This window comes from Dermochelys coriacea, chromosome 5 (genome assembly GCF_009764565.3).
Source record: "Dermochelys coriacea isolate rDerCor1 chromosome 5, rDerCor1.pri.v4, whole genome shotgun sequence".
Lineage (NCBI taxonomy): Eukaryota > Metazoa > Chordata > Testudines > Dermochelyidae > Dermochelys > Dermochelys coriacea.
This window is the reverse complement of record NC_050072.1, coordinates 64,650,240-64,668,519: the sequence shown is the minus strand read 5'-3', so window position 1 is coordinate 64,668,519 and position 18,280 is coordinate 64,650,240. Positions and strand designations below refer to the sequence as shown.

Here is an 18,280-nt window from a genome sequence, read left to right as displayed (position 1 = left end):
AGGTCCAAGTAGCATTAAGAATCAGCCGAAAGAAAAAACTCTGAAGTCGTGATCACTGGAAGGAGTCAGCAATGGTGATACATAGATGACTGACAGTGAGGAATTAAAAAGGAAAAGGAGTACTTGTGGAACCTTAGAGACTAACAAATTTATTTGAGCATAAGCTTTCGTGAGCTACAGCTCACTTCATCGGATGCATTCAGTGGAAAAATACTTTTCTTTTTGCGAATACAGACTAACACGGCTGCTACTCTGAAACCAGTGAAGAATATGGCCTGGTTAACAAGTCTGTACATCTTGAAAAAAACACAATCAGTGCTGATGGCCATCTCCACAAGAAGATAGAGTTAAGAACTGGGAAGGAAAGGAGAGCTTTTTCGAGACTGGTTAATATTTGGAGAAATAAGGAGATTCACACAAAAGCTAATATAAATGTATACAATCTAATTGTGATACCTACATTGCTATATGTTTCTGAAACTTGGCAAATGCTAGAAGTGTACAACAGGAAACAATGCATTCCATCAGAGATGCAGAGAATACTTGGTGTCCACTGGCAGAATGAACCGACTAATGCTGATGTTTTACAAAGTCCTGGCCCACCGACTGTAGAGAGACAAAGATTCAAGAAAACAGGCTGAAATTGTTAGGGCAGGTTGTACAGATGTCAAAAAGCAATATCCTACACATGTCCTAGACTGAATACCACCTGGTGAAAGACAGAAAAGGAGGAGGGTAATAAATGACCTAAGAAAGCCATTGAGAAGACGTTGCTGTTATAGAATCACACTACAATGGAGCAAGAAACACAGCACTAGACAGATGGAGGTGAAAACATTGGCTTGCCTCATGTACCACAAAGCACAAGTTTATAAAGAAGGTGGTGATATAAAGCAGAAGAAAACATTAATACAGTTAAATAAAGTATTCTGGTTAGAGTAATGTGAGAGGCTAAACTATCCCAAAGGAGATGTCAAAACTATTTTTTTCATCCTTATTAACTGTTTTTTTGTATTTGTGTGCCATTGCGTGTTATACTGTTTCATACCATTCACACTTTAGTTCAATACGTGATTAATGTACTACAAGATATGCACCACCAAAGAAAAAGCCTGAAATAGTGAAAAATGTCATCCCTCAAAGGATTTTTCCATTTTTCTGAAAGAGGTCACTTAAAGCTCAGCTTTGAAGCTGAATTTCCCATGCATGAAAACTATCATCTGGATCTGAGAGCCACGTTCACTCAGTAAAGACACACACAGCCCTGATCTAAAAATACCTAAGCAGGTACCAAAGATATTGTGTGCTTTGATTGCTTAATGTCTAATTCCTTGTATCCACAGCAGCAATTACATGATTTTTAATTGGAAATTTGATTTAAATAAATCAAATATAGCAAGGATGAGAAGCAATAGGAAAACTGATCTTAAGTGGAATTTAAGATGGCACATACCCTCTTTTTGATCCTCTGCACAGGGGTGAATTTTATCCCATGTATCTGTTTTCTAGACATTCATTTTTGGCTTTTTAGGACGCTGCAGTTTTGAGCTACTTTAAAAATATTTGATAGTGGAAATATTGACTTGTTGTTCTAGATATTTTGTTCCTGAAGATTTCTTCAGGTCCCTAATGTCTTCAGTTTCAATTTAAAAGAAAAAGTTAATTAAATGGCTATCATTTTGCTCATTAAATGTTTTTCTGTGTTATACAATGTAGTCTGTTTTATAGTAGGTTAATATGCACAAATGCATGTGTTAGTTTTGTGGGAAAGGAAGGTGTCCATGGATGAAGAGGTCTGTGTCCTAAAGACCTTTTCCAGCTTCATTATGTATTTCTTGTTTCTGTGAGTGAGTGGATGGCAAATGCCTTGTTTCTATTTATTTGAAGCAGTGATTAAAATGTAATTATATAAAAGTATTCCATTATGTTAGTGAGATTAATAATATGTGCAAACTATTAGCACACGTATTTGAAGTTTTTAGGCTCAATTTCATATAGAATTTCAGAATTTGGTTTCATAGTACCAAAAAACCCCTGGATTATTTGGAACACAGAATGTGTGTGTTAAATAGATGGCATGATTTATGGCTTAGTTCATAAGGCCTCATGCTATTTTGTAAAAGCACAATGATTTGTGAGGTCAAGCAATACTACCTAGCTGAGATTTTCAAAGCTGCCATGGGGATTTATTCACACAACCCAACTCCCATGGAAGCTGACGGAACTCTTACATCTAAACCCAGTAGGTGGATTTGAAAATCCTAATCCCCATTGGCATGGTATTTTGAGAGGATTTAAACAGAATTCACTTCTACCATAAATATCTTAATCAACAAAGTCATAAAAAAATTTAAAAAGTAGATGATTTTTAAAAAATCGGTTTAGAAGACATTACGTTTATATTTTTTTTAAAAACTATGATAAGTGAGAAAACATAGTCCAGGAAAGAGAGAATGTGCATCAATGACAAGAGAAAACACATGGTATAGATGCAAAGAATGAGCAGCTAATAATATGGAAAAGCATCTCAGGAAAAAGATGCAGATTGAGACAAAGGTTTTGAAGATTCCCTAGTAACTTTGTAATTGAGCTAAGGTTGGACTCAAAGTTTAGCAGAGATACAGATTTTACAGGTTTCAGAGTAGCAGCCGTGTTACTCTGTATTCGCAAAAGAAAAGGAGTACTTGTGGCACCTTAGAGACTAACAAATTTATTAGAGCATAAGATTTCGTGAGCTATAGCTCACTTGAAGTGAGCTATAGCTCACGAAAGCTTATGCTCAAATAAATTTGTTAGTCTCTAAGGTGCCACAAGTACTCCTTTTCTTTTTATAGATTTTACAGGATTTCAGATTCAGGATTTGCAGAGTGGATGTTAATGCCATCCTTGTATAACTAATGACAATGAAGCACTAGGTGGCCAAGCTGTTGTTTATTTGTAGTATGGAATTACCCAAGGGTCCCAACAGAGACTAGGCCCCACATTATTCTAGGCACTGAACAACCAAGGAGTAAAATACTGTTCCTGAAGAGCTTACTATCTAAACCAGTGGTTTTCAAAACTTTTTTTCTGGTGATGCAATTGTAGAAAATTGTTGATGCTCACGACCCAACGGAGCTGGGGATGAGCGGTTTGAGGTGTGGGAGGGGGTCAGAACGGCTTGGGGTATAGGAATGGGCTGCAGGTTTGGGGGTGGGGGGGAGTCAGTGGTGGGGCAGGGGATTGGGGCATGGGTTTACCTCCGGCAGCTCCTGGTCAGCAATGCAGCCGGGGTACAGAGGCAGGCTTCCTGCCTGTCCTGGCACTGTGGACCACACTGCAGCCCAGAAGCAGCCAGCAGCAGGTCCAGCTCCCAGGTGGAGGCATGCAAGGGGCTCCACATGGCTCTCGCCTGCAGCACTGCCCCACACAAGCTCCCATTGACCAGGTCCCGACTAATGGGAGTGTGGAACTGGTGCTTGGGGCAGGGGCAGTGTGTGGAGCACTGCCTAGAAGCTGGCCACTTCCGGGGCACAGTGTGGTGTTGGAACCGGTAGGGACTAGCCTGCCTTAACCAGGCAGCACCGCTGATGGGCCTTTTAACAGCCCGGTCAGCAGTGCTGACCAGAGCCGCTGCAACTCAGTGCTTTCCATTCCATGACCCAGTACTGGGTCGTGACCCACAGTTTGAAAATCACTGATCTAAACAGGCAAGACAAAAGGAGGGAGAATGAGATATAACAGACAAGAAGAGTGAACAATGTGATGATTTACAAGCGTCATGTTAGTGCCACAGTTCCCCTTCTGTTTGGTTTAATTTTGTCAGTGTTCCCTCCCGACTCTGAACTCTAGGGTACAGATGTGGGGACCTGCATGAAAGCCCCCCTAAGTAACACTGCCACAACCAAGTGATTTAGATGAACTCAGGGAAAGGAACACTTGGAGTTCCTACTCCCCTCTAAAATCCCCCCAAGCTCTCACATCCCCTTTCCTGGGGAGGCTTGAGACTAAATAAGATGAGCACAGACCAACCTTCGGGTTTTTTAGCGCACACACACACACACACACACACACACACACACACAGAGTAAAAGAAACAGAACTTTATTAGAAAGAAAAAAGGTAAAAGAAAGAAGCACCTCTGTAAAATTAGAAAGGAAGATAATCTTACAGGGCAATCAGATTAAAAAAATCAGAGGATTTCCCTTTGGGCCAAACTTTAAAGTTACAAAAAGAAAAACCATGAATATACCTTTCTCTCAGCACACAGAAAATCACAAGCCAAAACAAAAATAAGCTAATGCATTCCCTTGCTGGTACTTACTAATTCTAATGGAGTTAGATAGCTTGCTTCCTTGATCTGTGTCCGACAAGCACACAGAACAGACAGACCAAGCCTTTCTTCCCCCACCCCAGATTTGAAAGCATCTTGTCCCCTTATTGGTCCTTTTGGTCAGATGCCAGCCAGGTTACCTGAGGCTTCTTAATCCTTTACAGGTAAAAGGATTTTGTGCCTCTGGCCAGGAGGGATTTTATTGTACTGTATACAGGAAGGTTGTTACTCTTCCCTTTATATTTATGACAAATTTAATTTGTGTAGAGTGGGGTTTTGTTAGATGGTGATTAGATGAATGGAAGGGAGAGGGATATTGAATGAATGGAGGGAAGTGGGGTGCAGGGAGGTAGAGAAAAAGAGGAGGAAGGAAAGAGAGCATGGAAGGCAGTAGGTGAAGTGAAGAGACTGAGGAGGGGAGGGTTGGAACTAGAGCTGGACAAAGAAAGGAAATTCCATTTCATGGAGGATTTCAATATTTTATTTCATTGTGTTTAGGAAAGAAAACTCAATATTTTAACATTTGCAGAGAAAGGGAATAGCGTCCCAGCTCCAGGACAAGTTGCCCATTGGACTGCTTCAGAGACATAGACTCTGCAAATCCTGGAAGCCCCAATTTTGAAGGAGTCTGTGTGGCAGGCTGCCCTACAGCCACAGACCCTGAAAGCTCTTGGGTTCCTGACTCAGAAGCAACCCTCATAGCAGGCTGTCCTTGAGCCACAGTCCCTGAAGCCAAGGCTGCTAAGGAGCCAAGCGGACTGCTGAGGAGCCAAGCAACTAAGCCTTTGGAACATCGGCAAACCTAGACTGTCTCCAAAAACATTTTTTTCTGACTGGCTCTACATGGAACAAACAGATAATCAGAAGACAGGTTTCAGAGCAGCAGCCGTGTTAGTCTGTATTCGCAAAAAGAAAAGGAGGACTTGTGGCACCTTAGAGACTAACAAATTTATTTGAGCATAAGCTTTCGTGAGCTACAGCATCCAATGAAGTGAGCTGTAGCTCACAAAAGCTTATGCTCAAATAAATTTGTTAGTCTCTAAGTTGCCACAAGTCCTCCTTTTCTTTTGATCAGAAGACAGGAAAGGATACTCAGAGTACAAACTTCACAAAACTTAAAAACTATCTGTCAGTGTTCATGGATTTAAAATAGTCAGAACCGATTTCACATGATGCAGAAGACAGCCTCCAGTAGGAATAAGCAAAAAAAGGTACCTTCCTTCTTGTCTCTTTGTAACCACTGAAAAGAGTGGAGGCTGTGAATTGACTTCATCGGGAATACTCACATGCTTAGTTATTCATGTGGTTACATACCTTGCTGAATTGAGTCTTTGACTAGAACTAGTATAGCTAGCCATGCTGAACAAGGACATTCCTTATAGAAATTCGAGTGCCAAGGACTGAGGTTGTGGCCAGCTTTTGTGTAGAGGCCAGAAAAAAAAAAAAGGAGGCTTCATGCTCTCTGACTAGCCATAGCAAGGAAACAATTCTTTTTTCATAAATAAGAATGGGAGGTTTTGAAATATGTTATGAAAATGAGGCTTTCAGAAAATGCTCATGCAAAAACCACACACGCACACACACACACACACACACACCATGGAAAAATCTGGTGGTTAAGGCACTCACCTGTGATGTAGGAGACCCAGATCCAAGTTCTTGCTTTGAATCAGACAGCTGGGCTTTAGCTATTCTGTAATTCTCTATTGTTTTAACCAGAAATTCCATTCTGGACACAAGAAACCTTCTTGATGCAAAGTTCATCAAAACTGACGTTTCTTGTTTCATCAGTTCTGAAAAAAAAAAAAATCAGCATTTTTTCAGCTGAAAAATTTGACAACTTTTTCCCCCCCACCAGCTCCATTCCTCACTCTTCATGCACCTTTGAAGGAAGCGGAACACAAAATGGCCCTTACATTGTAAATTTCTCTAGGCAGTGACCCAGAGTTCCTTTCAGCACTGAACACAGTGACAGTTCTTAAGTATGTTAATACATATTCAAATACTGAAAAAACAGATTTTTAAATCACATACTATAACTCAAATGGTTTGTATGAATAATTTCAAACTTTGAAAAGAAAATATCTTGGCAGGGAATACACATGATAATTTTATTAAGAAAGGAGCTTTCCTTACCCTCCCCCCCGAAAAGTTAGGATTTGGGGAGGACTCCAAATTTGAGCTTATAGCAAAAATATTTTTCAATTTTCAATGACAGACTCAACAGTAATGACAGGGAATATGGTAGGATGGGGAAAAAACATCTCAGTGGAAATACTGTAAAAATTAGTAAAGAGCAACTAGAGGTGACATGAATTATTACAAATTAGATCACTTAATCCAAAACATTGAAATGATGAAAAAAACGCAATGAGAAATTGATGATAGTGAAAATAAATCTATACTAAGAGATAGGGAAGAGGTGACCTATTATCATCCTCATAAGTAATGTGAAATGGATAATGACTAAAAATGCTTTCCCTTTCTCTGTGCCTAGTGCATTGATGCTATACGAAATACTAATGTTACTATGGTCAACATTACAGTGATGGGTTTTCTCATCAATCTACTTACTGAGAGGCTAGAAATACATAAATGTTATCTAAAAATGTGAATGAAATCGTGTGTGAAGATTTATGGGAAATTTGTCTCACATTTGGAAGTGAGAAAGAAAAATCTCTCTGTGGTGTTCCTATCTTTCCTTAATGGAAGTAATTTTACTGTCTTTTGGCCTCAGGCAATTGCTGACACTTATAGATGACTTTGTGTTGCATTTAATTTGCTGGCAAGAGGGGAAAAAAGCAGCAGCCTAAGGGTTAAATCATCTCTTATGAGATTTTGTTTTAAGTGTTTCCAGAAGCTTGGTACTCTCTCTTGTGTCTTTACATTCTATATTTTCTGTTAGAGATTCCTTAAATCTGCATTTTCTACAACAAATATTAAACTAAAGACTAAAGTTTTATTTAAACAGGTGTTGGGCTCAATCTTGAAAGATGCTAAGCACTTTGGCCCCAGTCTCACAAAGCATTGAAACATATGCTTAATTTTAAGCATGTAATTAGTCTTATTGAAGTCAGGGGGACTACTCACATACTTAAAGTTAAGCATGTGCTCAAGTGCTTTGTAGGATCAGAAAGTTCAGCACCTTGTAAGATTCAGTCCCTAGTGGGGGAAAAACAAAAACCTACAGCTGCAATAAGAACAGAAATGATCGAGAAATTAATTGGATTTCAGGGCAAATAGGCTTAAACCATCATTAGTCAGTCTTTTTTCATTTCATGTTACTTTGTTCTTCATTATTCATCTCAAAGTGTAACAGTAAGATAGACAAAAAAGAAAAGGCATACTTGTGGCACCTTAGAGACTAACAAATTTATTTGAGCATAAGCTTTCGTGACCTACAGCTCACTTCATCAGTATGCAGCAGATGAAGTGAGCTGTAGCTCACGAAAGCTTATGCTCAAATAAATTTGTTAGTCTCTAAGGTGCCACAAGTACGCCTTTTCTTTTTTGCAAATACAGACTAACATGGCTGCTACTCTGAAACCTATTATTAGGTAAGATAGGCAGACAGAAAAAAAACCCTTAATTTAGTGCTTCCTAATGTAAAAGATCATTTTAACTTTACCTAAAACATTGAGGACTTTTTTAACCAAATTGAATAGGACAATATTTTGAGGCTGAGTTTTCAGTAAAATTGGTTATTAGATTATGGACCCAGTTCATGGTCTATAAGAAGCAAAATATATTTAATGCTTATTGGAATTGGAGGTCTTATGAAAATGGATCTCGATTTACCCTTATAATATCAATTTCTCCGACAGTCAAGGAAGTCTGTGGAATAGGAACAGGTGCTGGATGGCTGCTCTTGCACCATTAGACTTATGAAATGATGAAGTGTTGTGGAATATTTTCTTTTTGCTGCTTCATATTCAGGTTCACTTCTCTGTCCATTTAACTTGTCAAATGTCTGTTGCCGTGTGTGTTCTCCCACTTCAGTTTGCAGTAAGTGAAAGCCTGATAAATGAATGCCACTCTCCTGTATGCTGCAATTATAGATTATCAAGGAACGTGAAGCAGAAATTCTTTGCATTTTGCTTATGCTGTTTTAGTTGTTTGCAATAATATTTTTTAAAAATAAATTCAATTTTGCCCCCTATTGGTCACTAGTTTTAAGATACATATCATACAGTATAATAATTACTTCCCTTCAGAGAGGGGGGAAAAAAAAAAGCATCCTCAGACCATGCTGTTTGGTCTGCAAAGAAGATAGAATGGCAGTGAAACCACATTAAAAAAACAACAAATGATTTTTCTTTCCTTGAGACATTCATAAATTGATCATTAAAAGGACCTTTTCCTGTGGACCTTTACTCATGTGAGTAATGCTTACTCACACAACTAATCCTTTTGACTTCAACAGAAACACTGGCCTGAGGAAAGATTACTCACATAGAATGATAGAAATAGGTAATGTGGTCTAGTCCCCTTCACTAAGTCAGGACTAAGTATTATCTAGAGACCATCCCTGACAGGTGTTAGTCTAACATTTCTTAAAAATCTCCAGTGACAGAGATGCCACAACCTCACTAGGTAATTTGTTCCAGTAGTTAACTACCCTTTTAGGAAGCTTTTCCTAATGTCGAACCTAAATCTCCCTTGCTGGAATTTAAACCCATACTTCTTGTCCTGTCCTCAGTGGTTAAGGAGGACAATTTATCATTCTTCTTTATAACAGCCTTTTACGTACTTGAAGACTATTATGTCCCCACTCAGTCTTCTCTTCTCCAGATTAAACAACCCCATTTTTTTTTTTCAATCTTTCCTGTAGGTAATGTTTTCTAACCCTTGAATCATTTTTATTGCTCTCTTCTGGACTTTCTCCAATTTCTCCACATCTTTCCAGATGTGCGATGCCCAGAACTGGACACAATACTTGAATTGAGGAAAGATTTGCAGCACGGGATGATGTAGAAAAAAAAATGGGTCAGATTCTCTGATGGCATTACTCTATCGAAGTCAACTGAGTTATACTCACAGAAAACGTGGATTGACAATATTGATTTTATTGTACTGAAATTAATGGCTATTTTACCATTCAGTTCAATGGGGCCAGTATCAGGTGCATCCATTAAATTAGCATTATTTTGTTTCAGATGATTATGTACATATTACATTTTGTTGAAAACATATTTTATCTTTTCTTGTGAAGCATTAAATTGTCACATTAAATAAAATTGAGTTATTTTTAATTCAGTTTTTATGACAATCTAAATAGAGCCTGAAAAGAAATTAAAACAAAGTACCTCAAACAATATTGTTTTGCAACTGAGAAGCACATGCTAGGAAATAATATACTGTGGAAAGAGAGGTTAGAGAACAATTTAAAGCTTCACAGTACAACATCTCCTGGAGAAAGCAGTGTTACCGCTTCCAATGTTTTGGAACCTATAAAGACACGTTCATTACATTTAAAACAGATACACAGTACTGCTTTTCATCATAAGAACATTTCACTGGCATTTGGTAAAATCCTGTCATCTACTGTGTTGGTGGGGGAGGAGGACACAGATTATTTCTCACTCAACCCAACAGCAGAGTAGCAAAGGAGTGGATCAGCTCTTGCCCAGATGGCACATTTTAGTTGCAAAGGAGTGCTGTCTGCCAGTTAGGGTTAGGCCCCCCCATATCCCATAGGCAACCATCTATGTACCCTATGGAACAGTCTTATAAAATGTAGGAGAAAATGGCTCAGTGCTTTGCTGAATCAGGCCCTACATGACTATAAATGGTGCAAGGCAGTAGAGAAATAAGCCCCTTGTGCTTATTTACTATGGGCTCAATCATGTCTTAGAGGCACTGGTTCATGTTGAGAAATAACTGAGTCGCATCAGCTCATGGAGAGATTCTCCTTCTGGGAAGAAATTCCCGTCACATGCACCTGCTACTACATAACAGAAAAGACAACCCTCTTCCCTCCCCCACCTTTTATATCCCAGCCCTACATCCTCCCGACTCTTTTCACCCCTCTTCTGTTGTTCCATTGCCTATAGGGACTGCATTTATGTCCTGAGTAGCTAAGAAACTGAAAGACCTGAAGAGGAACTCTCTTTTGACTGCCTGACTGTCCTATTCATTTTTCTGTACATTCAAACTTACAGAGCACTGAATTATAAATACTGCCTATAGAATTTCTCTCCATGTTTCAACATTGCTTCATGCTCCTTCTGCAGCTTTGTTATTTGCTGTGAACAGTCCAAGCTGTGGGTGGGAGATGGCTGAATTTTTCAAAGGTCAGATCAGTTTGAAGGTTCACTGTGCAAAGTCATTTTTACTTACCCTCAGCCAGAATATACCAGAACACTGCAGTTTTTTTTAATTTTAGCTCTTTGTTCTTTGTTTTTGTGTGAATGTTCTATTGTATCCTATTTACTCCTCATGCACACTTTCTACAATTCCATAAGGATAGGTAGGAGCTTTTGCTTTGTCTAGCTAATGCAGCTAATATTTGGGAAAATATATCCAGAAAAAACAGTTGAAACATTGAAGTCTATTGTCTCTAGTGGCAGAGACAGATGTGGAGAAACTAATATTGGTATAAGAAGATTTAAAAAGTCACTCTGGCATTCACTAAATCAATGTATGTTGATGGCACAAAATAAAAAAAATCCCATATATCTAAGGTAAACATTTAAATGTTACCCTCTGATAAATAATTAACTCTATTTTGACAGAGTGAAAGTATCTCTAAAACAACATAAGAATAGAGCTGTTTGTAGAAAAGTTCATGGAGGATTTTGACATTTCATACTATTTGGACCAAACCCGCCACTCCCACCCCCACATTTCAGAATGTTAAGTGAAAGGGAATCGAGCCCTCATAGATTTCCCCAGATCTGCAGACTCTGGAAGTCCAGGTTGCTGAGGGGCTATGAGCCTGGAAGCTTAGGAGCTGGCATTCCCAGGGCTTCCAGCTTCCTCTGAACCTGCCTGGTGGAGGAATGAACCTGGATGCCTTGGAAGCCCCCTTCTGCAGCAGCTCACCAGGAGCACTACAGGGGAGCTGACAGAATGGGAGCTTAGGGTTGCCAGGCTCTCAGCTCCCCAACAGCCTGCCAGGTGGGCTGTCAAAGAGCAGGGAGCCTAGGAGCCCAGGCTACCAAGCATTCAGGCAGGTACGCTGGCTGGAAACCAGGCAGCTTTTGGATGGAAACATATGGAACCTGTTTGGGTTCTATCACAATTTCATAAAAAAGTCTCCACAAAAGGTTTTAATTTTGATAAATCAGCTTTCTCTAACAGAAAAGTGTTCCATCAGAGGATTTACAGAGAGCTCTACATCTGGGTTCATTTTTTATATACAAAAAATATTTTAAATGTCACCGAATTATTTATTCTGGCCTTTTACTGGAGGAGAAATGATGGATCAGGCCTCTATATACTCCCTTAAATAAGCTAACAATATAATTTCCAGACTACTAAAATGAGCTCTTTAAAAATGCACTTGGATACTACAGCAATTTGTGCCATTATAAACCCCTGGAAAAAAAAAAAAAGAGAATTACTAGACTTTTGCATTCCTCCATTAAAACTATTTCTCTGAGGCTATTTAAATCAGTGTTGTCCAACCAGTGCCCTTGAGGGTGACTATAGTAAGAAGAAAATAGCACTTGTTTACCAACTGGAAAAATGTATTATCAGATTGGTGCTAGGCAATTTTTAAACTGGAGGGTTTGAACCAGCCCTGTCATTATGGAAAGAACTTTAGGGGGTTCCCTACCACGCTTTGGGAGTCCTAAGGAGATCAAGATAGGCTGAGCCCAGAGGCGCACCTAGCAAAGGACAGGTTTCAGAGTAGCAGCCATGTTAGTCTGTATCCGCCAAAAAAAAAAAAAAGGAGGACTTGGGGCACCTTAGAGACTAACATTTATTTGAGCATAAGCTTTCGTGAGCTACAGCTCCTTTTCTTCTAGCAAAGGATAGTTACCTTTACCTATGCAGTCACTCAGGCAGCCAAGGACACAGAATAAGGAAGAAGCCAAGTAGAGCTGATCAAGAAATGGAAGTTCTGTCCCATGGGAATCTCTGATATTTCAACATTTGTTGTCATCCCAAATCACCACAAAAAATGTCAAAATATCAAAACTTTCCATGAAATAAAAAGTTCAGAAAAAAAATTCAATTTGGAAACATGGAAATGTTTTGACATTTTCAATCAAAAGGAAAATTTTGACATTCCTGAATCAAAACATTTTATTTTGGCTTTTTGTTCTGTGTATCAGACTAGCCTATGGGAGAATGAGGGACCTGAAACTACAAGTGCCATGTTGCACTACAGTGGCTCAGGCAAATGCAAGGATTAATGTCATTTTATTACAGGAAAATGTTTCACTGAAATTTTTTGACCAGCCCGAGACCCAATGAGTTATACCTCCCTGAATTTCTGCACTATCCCAGATTAGAGCAGCCTTCAGTCTGCTCATACTTCCCCAGGAAGCATGTGCCATTTGGTAATAAATGGAGCACAACACACTCCAAACACTTGCTCTCCCCACATCTGACATATACCCTGCACCAGCTCAGCCCCTCTGATGTCTCCTTGATTCAGGGGGAATTCTCTGAAGGGGGTTTTAAAAGATAGTTTCTGTTCCCTTTGCACAAGAAGAGTGGAACCAAGGCAGAGAATTTGCCTCAAAGTACTGATTGTGACCCCTTGATGTTTGGCCCTCAAACTGAAAATCTGGACACCACTCATTTACATTCTTAACTGTTTGAGAATTGAGGATTGAGAAGAATACTATGCTAGGATTTCTTTCCTCTCCTCCTCCTCTTTTCCACCTTTGCTATTACCCACTGAATCTTCTCTAAGCAGCTTTATTCACATTCTAGTTACTCCCGCTTTCATCTTCATCAATTCCCGCAGCCCAGCTTCCTCCTCCTAATTTTCTTTAGGACTGAAAGCTATCCTACTCTTCTTTCCCATAATCCTCCATGTGGCTGTCATTTATTGTACCTCCGGCTTCCTCCAATTCCTTCATTTGTTCTTTTCATTCCTACCTTCCACCCTTATTCTGACAATTTCTATTACCATACCCAAACAGAGGGAGGTAAGCAGCTGCAGTCCAGTCTTGCAGTTTCCCTCCATGACCACTACTCCAACCTATGGAAACAGAGGCCACTAGTACTCCACTCCCATTTATGCCAGGCTTTCTGCCCTCCACGTCACCATTAGCATCATCCAGTATCCTGTTCCCAATGCACTCTGGCATATTCAGTAGTGGTGCAGGGACTACCTCATCAGCATTCAAATATTCCTTGTAGATGATCCTCTCATTTCCAAAATACTTCCACAAGCTCTGGTACAGTACTGCAGGGTTCCCAGCCATCATCACCTACCAGGTTAATGCCCCCTTTAGCCATTCTGGTTGTACAGTGACCTCTTGTTTTCTCTGGCCTAGCCATCTAACTAAGGTATCTCTCAGTTCATGACCCTTTTGGGGTTAACACAGAAATCTTAAAAACAAACAAAAAAACCTTCCAGTGTCCTTTTAAATCCAGCCTTCTACCCCTATCTGGGGCTTGAAGTTCTCAGCCTCTTCCATTTCTGGTGCTTGTACCTTCCCTCTTGATGTTGGGGAGGGCAGGGGAATCCAGACCCACCCTGACTTCTGGGTTCCAGCCCAGGGACCCTGTTTTGGGCACCTAAGGACTGTTTCTTCTATTCCCCCACCACTCACCTAAGCTGCTCCTACCTTTACCCTGTTTGCCAACATCTTCACCAAGTTTCTGGACTCTGCTATTCCTGCCTGGATCTTTGGTTCCTCACAGCTTCCCCTTAGGCAGTAATGAAGGGGTGCTTTCCTCTCAGACCACTCCCACCCCTTCTTCACAACAGCTAGGCTGTATAAGCCGTATCTGTCTCTCACCTTTAAAGCAGTCAGTATCTGCTTCATCTAAACAGAAGCTTGCCTCTACCCTCTCTCTGGGGCTGGGAGTTGTACTCCAAACAATCCCACATAATATCTTCCTCCTTCAGCTAGCAGTTCCCCCACAGACCTCTTCCTGGAGCTGGGGTTTGTCTCTCAGGCCTTGTAATAGTCAGCTGCAAGGCTTTTGCCAGTTCCCACAGCTGAACACCTTTTCCAATTAACCTGTTAATCTAGAGGGTTCAGCAACCTTTTCCCATCAGTATTTTCCTTCCCTGTGATGGAAGAAACAGCTGCCTTTATGCTGGCCCCTTTTTCCCAGTTTATCCCCTGTTTGGTTGGGGGAAAGCGGAGCCTTGAACTACTCATTCTGCCGTATCCCAAACCTTTAAAAAACTAATGCCTATCTTTCTCCTAACCGCTACTTATTCCTGGGACAATTTCTTCTCTATACCTAGCCCTCCTTAGGTTCTTGTATATCTTTATTGAGCTTTTCAAAATCCTTAAAGGGACATGCCAGCTGGTGAGGAGGGCTGTCCACTAGACACTATTGCTTTAAGGGCAGGCCACCCCATCCCATTTCCCTTATGCCCCCACCCTGCCTATGATCCCCTCTGCTCACAGGTACCACAGAAAGGAGGTCTGGCACAGATCTTGTACTTATGGGTGAATTTCACCATCTGCGCACATTTAAAGCAGCCAGCAGAATAATTCACTGTGCATGAACATAAGGCTATTTCAATTCATTCATAACCTTTTCATTTCATAACCAATAATTTTAAACATTAGTGTGTCCACAGTTCTGTGCACACTTGCTCAGATTTAAAGTGGAACCATTTCAAGGTGAAAAAATTATTAAAGAGAGGGAGGTGTGTTTTGGGGGGTGGGAAATGGGGGAAAGGATTGTTTTATCCAAGCCTGAAATTATTTTCTTTCTGCTGCTTACTCACCAGTATAACCAAACATAATTATAGCACTTTGTATGTATTTTTATAAATCTATGGGTTGAAAACAATCATGAGAGATTTCAACCCAAAGGATTTTTTTTTTAAATTAAAGTTGTAAAGGACTGAGAACAAGGACATGTAATGAAAATGGTCCCTCAACCATAACTATATCATTGATACTGTGATGCTGCTACTATAGAGAGCTTGGAGGGAAAATCCCTGGAGGTTAAATCAGGTTTAGAAACCAACGTTTAAGAAAATGTTTGCTTCATTTCCACCTAGAATCATTTTTCCCCATAATGAAACAGTTGAGCAGCTACTTTAGCATAAAAAGTGTCTTATGTATGTCACTGTAGAGTTGATTTATTCATTTTTCAATAGGGTTTGAAACTAAAAGCAGTTTTCAAAGGTGACTCATTCATGCAAATAGGTTCTATGTCTTTTTTTTTTTACTTGTCAGTACCAGTAAAGTAAGGGGGGAACAGATAGCAGTTGACTTCTTCACTTTGAAATGAGGAGCATCCAAGAGATGTTAAAAGAATAATCCTCACAAGCATAAACCACTTCTGAGCTCAAGGATTATTTATGTAGGCGCTTTATAGCAGTGGTTCTCAACCTATTTATGTGGCCCAAAATTACGGCAACCAGATATTTCGATTTTATAGGGACAGTCCCGATATTTGGGGCTTTCTCTTATATAGGCTCCTATTACCCCCCACCCCCGTCCCGATTTTTCATACTTGTTGTCTGGTCACCCTACCCACAATGTGTTACGTGGGCCGCAGGTTGAGAACCAGAGCACCCCCCCCTAAAAAAACCCCCACAGTCCTCTACACCCAGTGCTCCCCGCCCAGAGACCCCTCCACAGAGTGGCGCCAGGAGTGGAGCCCTGAGGATGGGTCTGGCAGCCAGATCCCAGATCCTGCAACATGGCGCCTGGCAGCTGGACCTGGGACCCTGCAGTGTGGGGTTGGACCCCAGACTCCGCAGCGTGGGCTCAGATCCCAGATCCTGCAGTGTGGTGCTGGACCCCCAACCCCGATACTCTGCTGCGCGGATACCGGCAGCCGGACCCAGGACCCATTGCATGGGGTCAGGCAGCCAGCAGCTGGGACCCGCATCCCGCTGTTCCAGGTGGGCAGCCAGGACCTGAGGCAGGGGGCTGAAAGCAGAGCCCCACCTAAAACCTGGCGGTGCTGCAGCACCCCAGCAAACCTCTAGTTCCCAATGCCCCCCACACCCTCATGGCCAAGAGCCCCCCCAAACCTGCCCACAGACCCAATCTGCCACACCCTGTCCCCCTGCAGCACTCATTAGCCCCCTATTGGCAGGAGCGCTCCAGGAGGCTGCTAGACTCTGTCTCCCTGTCAGCCAGCCCCTCTCCTGTCCCCAGCCAACCCAGAGTGGCAAATTTTGAATTTTTTTAGCACACAGCTGGTCTGCAGTTGTGTACTAATTGGGCCACATGCAGCCTGCGGGTTGAGAACCGCTGGTTTATAGTCTTCCAGACATATCTCACCTCCAGTATAGTTATGTCAGAATTTTCATGATCAATTAGCTGGTTTTGAATCATTTGAACAATCATTTTCAGTAGAAGAAAGAAGAATCATTCCTACCAGATTGAAGAAAAGTTTGAGAAGGTGTCAGTGGCTGGAGTAGGTTCTGCAGCATATGGGACTCTGCCTGGATGCAGAGGTCCTGACACTGATGCACAAACAAATTTCTTAATTTACCCATGTGAATAATAACATTAAACACAAGAGATCTACTGACATGCATAAAAAGTCAATCACAGATGTTAGAAGAAAAAGGAGCAGGTCCAGAGGAGGATATAAGTAGACGCTTCTTTATTGCGATACTTATTCCCCTGGACCCAATTGTCCGGTAAGCACTGGATTAGTTACAGCACACACTTTTTGTCTAAGTTAGTATGTACATGCCTGCATCTGTTACTTAATAAGGGGGCTTGGGGTGTTGTAATAAAAACACCCATTCTGTTAGTAAACCCACCCTATCTATTATGCAATGCATTACACATATCACAAAGGCATTTTTACCTTGAAAATATATTTCTTTGCAACAATCTGTTGCCACAAATCTCCCTGGTCAGCAATTCTCAGGGGAGGGAGGAAGGGGACATAAGACAAGGCTTTTTTATGTAGCTGGTAAAGGAAGGGAGGGGGAGATAACATTTATTTTACCTTCTTTCACACAAAGGACATTATTCAATAGTTATATTTTTCATGCAGCTGCATTCTTATTAATTCTTATTAAAACAAGCAACAAGGAAGGGAAAAATATGGCAACTTATTTATTAAACAAAGAACTACAGCCTTCTGATGCCTTTGTCCTCTAATACCATGTCAGCACACTAATAGCTTCCCATGTCTGTTAGTTAACCTTAACATATCCGAACAACAGAGCTGGGTGAATAATAGGATTTTTGGTTTACTGGCAATTTAAAAAAAAAACTGGGAAAAAAAATTTCAGGTCGAACTGAAAATGAATTTTTCAGGGAATCAAAATGTTTAAAAATAAATTGTATCAGGATAAATTAAAATGTTTCATTTGTCCTGAAGTTTAGTGTCAGTTTCAAATATTTCACATTTTCAATTAAAAAAATATAATTAAAAGGAAGTTTCTAAACAAAAGGTTGTTTTGAATTGAAAAAATCAAAATGAAATCATTTTTTTCAAATACTTTGATGAAATTAACACAGATGTTCTAAACATTTTGGTGCAGCTGAATCTGCGTTTTTCACTGAACAAAGTTTCACCAAAATCATTTTGCCCCCAACAAGTCACTCCCACATGTAAATGTTTGCAGCATCATGGCTCAAGTCTGCAAAAGCAAATGCCCACTATAGAAATGTGGTCAACGAGAAGAAAATAATTGAAAAAAATAGAACTTTTATTGCCTGAATTAGATTATAAACTGAATTATCTGAGAAAAGATGGACAAGGTGAATGAAATGCTTAAAACATCTCATATATAGCTTCTGTAACTACATATATACACAAGTACTTCCTGTGTGCCCAAACCTATGCTGCCTTGAGTGAGCTGTAGCTCATGAAAGCTTATGCTCTAATAAATTT

The 18,280-nt window shown here is 40.4% G+C and overlaps 1 long non-coding RNA gene across 1 annotated transcript in view; it reads right to left on the bottom strand.

Moving 5' to 3' along the window:
- Positions 1 to 14,489, bottom strand: part of LOC119856394 — a 30,001-nt gene extending 15,512 nt beyond the window's left edge. The window contains exons 1-2 of the long non-coding RNA XR_005293272.2: positions 14,239 to 14,489; positions 5,942 to 6,105 (exon numbers count right to left, since the gene is read on the bottom strand). This is a non-coding gene — a long non-coding RNA (uncharacterized LOC119856394). The remainder of the gene's footprint in view (positions 1 to 5,941; positions 6,106 to 14,238) is intronic.
- Positions 14,490 to 18,280: the final 3,791 nt, after the last annotated feature.